The sequence below is a fragment of the Marmota flaviventris genome, chromosome 18 (assembly GCF_047511675.1).
Source record: "Marmota flaviventris isolate mMarFla1 chromosome 18, mMarFla1.hap1, whole genome shotgun sequence".
Taxonomy (NCBI): domain Eukaryota; kingdom Metazoa; phylum Chordata; class Mammalia; order Rodentia; family Sciuridae; genus Marmota; species Marmota flaviventris.
The window spans coordinates 19,069,418-19,076,283 of NC_092515.1; positions in this window are offsets into that span (position 1 = coordinate 19,069,418).

Consider the following 6,866-nt stretch of genomic DNA (forward strand, 5'->3'; position numbering starts at 1 on the left):
AGTTACTTAAGGCCTCGATAAATTGCTGAGGGTGGCTTTGAACTTGTGATCCTCCCGCGTCATCCTCCTGAGTCGCTGGGATTACAGGTGTGCATCGCTGCACCCAGTTGGTATTTTCCATCTTCTTCATTTTAGCCATCCTGATGGGTATGTAGTATAAAACATTGTGATTTTAATTTACATTTCCAGGATGTCTAATGAAGTTGAGCACAACTGTATGTCTATTGGTCTTTGGGGTATCCTCTTTTATGAATGTTTTTTCAATAATTTGACCCATTTTTCTATTGAGCTGAATATTGAATAAAATAATGGAAGATCAGAGTGAGCTTAGGTGGGTTACCCAAAGGCAAGAGAATACAGCAAACGTTCCCAAAGAATGTCTCCAACTAGAAGAGTCGGAAAAGCTTTGAAAGTTAGTATCCATAACCAAAGGAGAGAAAAGAAAAAACAGGAGAAGTTTCTGATGAACAGATTCTACTGACAGTGTGGAATCTTCATTAGGACAATCCTTTCGATTGGTGGGTAAGAGTGTTACTTATCATAATGGGAGGTGTATAGTTAATGCAGTCTATAAACATTTGACTTACCAGTCATCTAAATCATGAAACCTTCGAACTAAAACCAAATGTAGTGATGGCATGGGAAAATGAAAATAGAAAAAATTTATAGTTACTCTAATAATCCAATTTCCTCAACCTTCTTTCCCTAAAATATGCTTACAAGTTCTTTTAAAAATACACAAAGCCCACAAAAATACTTTCCTTGGAAAGAAATTTAGAATAAGCTTCACTTTGCTGTAGAACTTCTCTTACTACTCATTAGGATCTCACATGGAGTGGTTTTTAAACAGAAAAATCACTTAATTCGTAAGAGAATCCCATTGTCATGACCACCATCTGCAAAAGAACCATTAAAAATGAAGATAAGGTATAAGGGTGTATTAAGAATTGGAATACAAAAAAATATGAATGTAATGCACTCCTCTATTGTGATATATGTAAGAAATAATAAAAAAAATAAAAATGAAGACGATAGAAGTTTAGTATTATCAATAAGTTAACAGAAAAATATAACCTGACTTGCCAAAAGAAAATTACTTACCAAGGGTGCAGTGGCACATACCCATAATCCTAAAGAGTCAAGAGCCTGAGGCAGGAGAATTGCATGTTTGAGGCCAGCCTCAGCAATTTAGCGAGATCTTGTCTCTAATAAAAATGAAAAGGGCTGGGGATGAGGCTCAGTGGTAAAGCACCCCTTGGTTCAATCCTTAGTACCAAAAAGAAAAAAAAAGATAAGAAAAAGAAAATTACTTGTCAGCAGACAACTATCAGTTTTGTGAAGTAAACTGCTGGAACTGGGGTAATAGTGGAGGACTTTTCCATCCACTTTTGTTCTTCTGGACATATTGATTATCTTGGGTGGACAGAGAGGTGAGACTGCAGAGGGTGATACTGTTTTAGAGATTTGTTAAAAATTAAGGCTGAATCTGAAGCTACATAGGCCAGATGAAGTTAATGAGATCCTAAATTGGGAGGTGTTACCAAGGAGAAGCAATATGGGTCTTTGGGTGGTCTCTGTTCATCCTTGTTATCATTTATTCTTTTTTTTTGTCGGGGGTGGAGGTAGTACCAGGGATTGAACTCAGGGGCACTCAACCACTGAGCCACATCCCCAGACCTATTTTGTATTTTATTTAGAGACAGGGTCTCACTGAGTTGCTTAGCGCCTCAATTTGCTGAGGCTGGCTTTGAACTCATGATCCTCCTGCCTCAGCCTCTTGAGCCCCTGGGATTACAGGCACGTGCCACCATACCCAAATCCTTATTTATTCTTTTGATAATAGCACAAACTTCTTCTTTGGGGAACCAGCCTGGCCTGGACAAATCAAAGTGATGGTTACAGGTTTGCATGTAGCCTGGCAGGGGAATTTGAATAATGACAGCATTATCATGGGATTATAGTTGCCATGATGTCACTCTTCCTGGCTCTAGATTTAAGTAACCTCAAAAGGCATAATCTGGCCTAGCTTTGTAGAGATAGTATATGCCACAATGTCATCTATTAATAAACTGAGTGCACCTACCCAGAAGTTCTTCCTTATGTTCAATTTGAAATTCTCCATATTTAGGGTTAATGCAATAATATTATCTTTTCCATATTTTTAATTGGCACATTATAGTTGCACATAACAATGGGATTTATTGTTACATATTCATTTGTGTGCCCATATAACAATATTATTTGGCCAGTATCATTTCCTTTTATTATACGATTGAATAAAGCATATTAAAAATATATTATTCAACATTTAATGTTATTATAATATTCAATAAGTTTTAAATGCTTTTTAGGTAACAAAAATGGCAAAATGCTTATGCTGAGTGATGAGCGTTGGACATTCAGCATGCTGTTTATCTTTACGAGACTTGAATATTTCCATAATAAATCACTTAAAGAAAAACACCTGTCATTTTTAACACAGTAGCAATATCATAGGAAGATAAAGCCCAATATTCAAAAAGTGTACAAAGTAAAAGAAAGAAAATGCAGAACTCTGGGACCATGTGGAAAAGCTTTGAGGTACACAGGGGTGAAGCAAGGGTCCCTCTGATACCCATGAAGATCTTGGAGGGACTTGGCCTGAGCGAGTCAGATGCGGACACAAATCATAAAGATGCATATATCTAATGGGATGGGTCCCAGGGCTGTGTGTCAGAGGTTCACTAGGCTCCAGCTGAAACCTGTGTTAGTGGACATGCCACTTCTGTTGAACACGAGCGAGGGTGGCCCATGCTGCAGGCCACTGAGGCATCAGCCTCATGAGACGGATAAAGACAGAGAAATGGGTTTTCCAGAACCCTTCTGCAGGGTGAGAGGCAGTGTCTTCTACATATCCAAGAAAGGAACCCATTGATAATCTGCTTGGGCTGGGAAATGAGGCCTCCAGCGTACATGCTCTGCCAAGAGAGCGTGACAGACAAATTACCTTCTAAGGTCCATGGGTGCTGTCACTGCAGGACCAGTATTATCAGCAGACACTGCTATTAGATGATGTGGGTTTGGATTCTAGCTCCACTACTTCTTTTTAAAATTTTTTACTTGTAAAATATACATAACATAAAAATTGCATTTTTTAATTTTTTGGTACTAGGGAATTGAACCCAAGGGTGCTTAATCACTGAGCCATATCCCCAGACCCCCCACCCCCGGCTTTTTTTTTTTTGTATTTTATTTAAAGACAGGGTCTCTCTGAGTTGCTAAGTGCCTCACTAAGTTGCTGAGGCTGGCTTTGAACTTGCAATCCTCCTGCCACAGCCTCCCGGGTTGCGTGTGCCACCACGCCCAGCTCATCTTAATCATTTCAAGTGCACAGTTCACTAGTGTTAAATACATTCATACTGTTGTGCAACCAGATCTCTTTTTGTCTTCCAAAACTGAAACTAGACACCAACTCCCCACTCCCTCTTCCCTCCAACCCCCATCAGCCATCATTCTTCTGTCTCTGTGAATTTGACTAACCTAAGGACATTGCATAAGTGGAAGCATTTGTCATTTTGTGACTGGCTTATTGCACTTAATGTCCTCAAGGCTCATCCACGCTGTAGCAGGTGTCAGAATTCCCTTCCTTTCTTGGGGGGGGGGGGGGGCGGTGGCTGAATGCTATTCCACGGTGTGGCTATACCACATTTTGTTAATCCACTCATCTGGATTAACTCAGTGGACACTTGAGTCGCTTCCAACTTTTGGCTATCGTAAATAATGAACAAGAATACATGATTATCTTTTTGAGACCCTGCTTCTGATTCTTTTGGAAGTGAAATTGCTGGATCATATGGGAACTCTATTTTTAATTTGTTGAGGAACAACCCTTCTATTTTCCATGGTAACGGCACCATCCTAAGTTCTTACTAGTCGTGTGTGAAGGTTCCAATTTCTCTACGTTCTCCCCAGCACCTATTTTCTTTCTCTCTTTTTTTTTTTTTAAATGACTATAGCCATCCTATAGGTGAGCTTGGGTCCCTTAGTGCTTGCTTGAGATTTGGAAATAATAAATCGATAAAATGCAACGTGGGAGAGGTAGAGGGTACAGAAAGTAGCCACAGTTGGTGGTAGCATGGCCTCACAGAGATATTGAAGAGACCTGCAGGAGAAGGTCACAGACGAACTAGCCAGTGTCAGAGAACCCAAAAAAACCAACAAGAGCCATGGCTTCCCAGATGAGGGAAGTACATACAGTAAGGCACACCCAGAAAACTGGGCTTAGCCAGGGCTGCATTCTACCACAAGAATGTAGAGGAAAGGCTGACAGAGTACAAAGAGGAACCAAAGCTATTAAAAGAATGGAGGAATTGGTCCAGAGCAGAAGACTGAAGCTCCAAGGGGTAGTTTGGGTCATCTGTGTCCACTGTTTACAAATGCACGATGCACCCAACCAGCAAGGAAATTATTCCCCTTAAGTAGGGGAAACATGAGAGCAATATTGCAAAGTCTTTTGAAAAGGGGAATCTGGGTCCAATATTAGACCAAAATATTAAATATAAAAGTATACAAAATGAGGAATAGTTTTACCAGAAAGTGAGGAAGTACTATTTTTGGAAATATCTCTGCTGAAAGTAGTTTGTCTTACTGGAGGGAAACTTCAGTCTTTTTTTTTTTTTTTGGCATATCAACCAAGTTACAGAAGAATGCTCAATCTCTGGCCTTTTAAAATTTAAAAAAAAAAATCTTTTTTTTTTTTCATTCAGAGTAAATCAACATTTCCCTGTTCCTTGTCTGAAAATAAGTTCACCTTCTTCCTCTCCTCCCCTCTCTACATTAAAATATTCCACTGATCCCCACGGCCTTTGGACTCACCTCGGCATTGGTCTCTCCACTTGCTTTCTGTACCTTCTACCTCTTACAAACTGAATTCTGAATACGCCTGCTCTCTTCATTCTCCACTGACCCCGACCGCACCCCTGTTTCGGCCTTACCTACCCAGAGAGGCAGGGACTTCCCCACTGCGAGTCTCCTCTGTCTCTAGCCTCCCCACTGCCCCATCTCCTCTCTTGCACAGTAGTCCCAACTTACCTGTGGGGGACACGTTCCAAGACCCACAGGGATGCCTGAAACCCTGGATACCATGTTTTTTCCTAAACACACATACCCATGACAAAGTTTAACATATAGATTCAGCACAGTAAGATATTAAGAAAAACAACAATAAAACAGAACAATTATAGCAATGTTCAGTAATGAAGTTTCTTTAATATTTATGAATTGTCTATTTCTGGAATTTTCCACTTAATATTTATGGACCATCGTTGACCTTGGGTAACTGAAACCAAAGCAAAATCTCAGATAAAGGAGGACTTACATCTCCCCCAACCCACCTGCTCCCCAAATCCTCAACAGTTGAACTGGCCCTGAGTTTTCTGAAGAGTGATCTGGAAAATCTTAAAATGACTCTCGGGTCATTCGGTCCCCACATCATATGTAATCATTGCTTCCAGGGCTCACCATGTGCCTTTATAAAGCTACATTATTGACAAAACAATATTAACATAGCAACAAAAATTCAAGGTAGAAATCCCCCATAATTCTATCAGCCATTCAAATCTTTTTTGTTGTTGCTGTTATCTGAATGAGGAATCCTTGTTCCTGTTTAGTCAGTGTTCACAGACTTGCGTAGTGTGGATAGCACTGTTTTCCTTTTTTACTTAGCATGACGTCCTGAGTAATTTTTCCATTATGTGACAATCTTTTTCTAGTCTCTAATCTGATTCTTGCCATTGTAAACCATGCCAAGACCATATAAAGCTACTTATAGGCTGGTGATTTTAAGATAGATTCCCCCGTAGCATCATTTCTGGATCAAGGGGAACATGTATTTTTAATCTCAATACGTGTTGCCAGATTATTTCCCCAAAGCATTGCTATAATTCATGTTTCTACTGAAAATGTACAAAAATGTCTGATTTCAAGTATTTTTACCAGCCACTCTTTAATTTTTGCCAATCTGATGAGTTTTTTTTTTTAAAGATGGCCCAGTTTCTTCAAGTTGGATTTCCTTGGTTACTAATAAAGCCAATCTTTCCATGTTATTTATTAACATGTATTAATTATACAAACAAATGGGCTTCCCTGTGACATTTCCATACATGTATATTGTGCATTGGTCATGGCCCCTCTTCTACCTTCTCTCATCATTCCTCTCTCTCTCTCTCCCTTCTACCCAGCCCCGTTCCCAGTCCCTAATAGTTTTTCTCTTTTTTTTTCCTTAAGTTTCTATATATGAGAGGAAATACAGGATACTTTTTTCTGTGTCTGACTTAATCTCATTCAACATCATGTCCTCCCATTCCCTCCATTTCCTGAAAATGTCAGGATTTTATTCTTCTTTATGGCTGAATAGTACTCCAGTGTGTGTGTGTGTGTGTGTGTGTGTGTGTGTGTGTGTATGCCATATTTTCTTTCTCCATCCATCTGCTGATGGGCACCTAGGCTGATTCCATATCTTGACTGTTGTGAGTAGGGCCACAAGAATCATAGGTCTGCAGGTGTCTCTTTTGTATGCTGACTTTATTTCATTCAGACATGAACCCAGGAGTGGGTTAGCTGGATCATTTGGTAATTCTGCTTTTATTTTTCTGAGGCACCTCTAAACTGTCCTTCATGGCAGCTTTAATTTACATTCTCACCAACAGTATGGAAGGGTTTCTTTTTCTACACACCGTTGCCAGTATTTGTTTATCTTTTGTTATTTTGGTAATACCATTCTTATTAGGATTAAATGGAATCTCAATGTAGGTTTTTTTAAAAAAATTTTTTAGCTGTAGATGGGCACAATACCTTTATTTTATTTTATTTATTTACTTATATGCAGT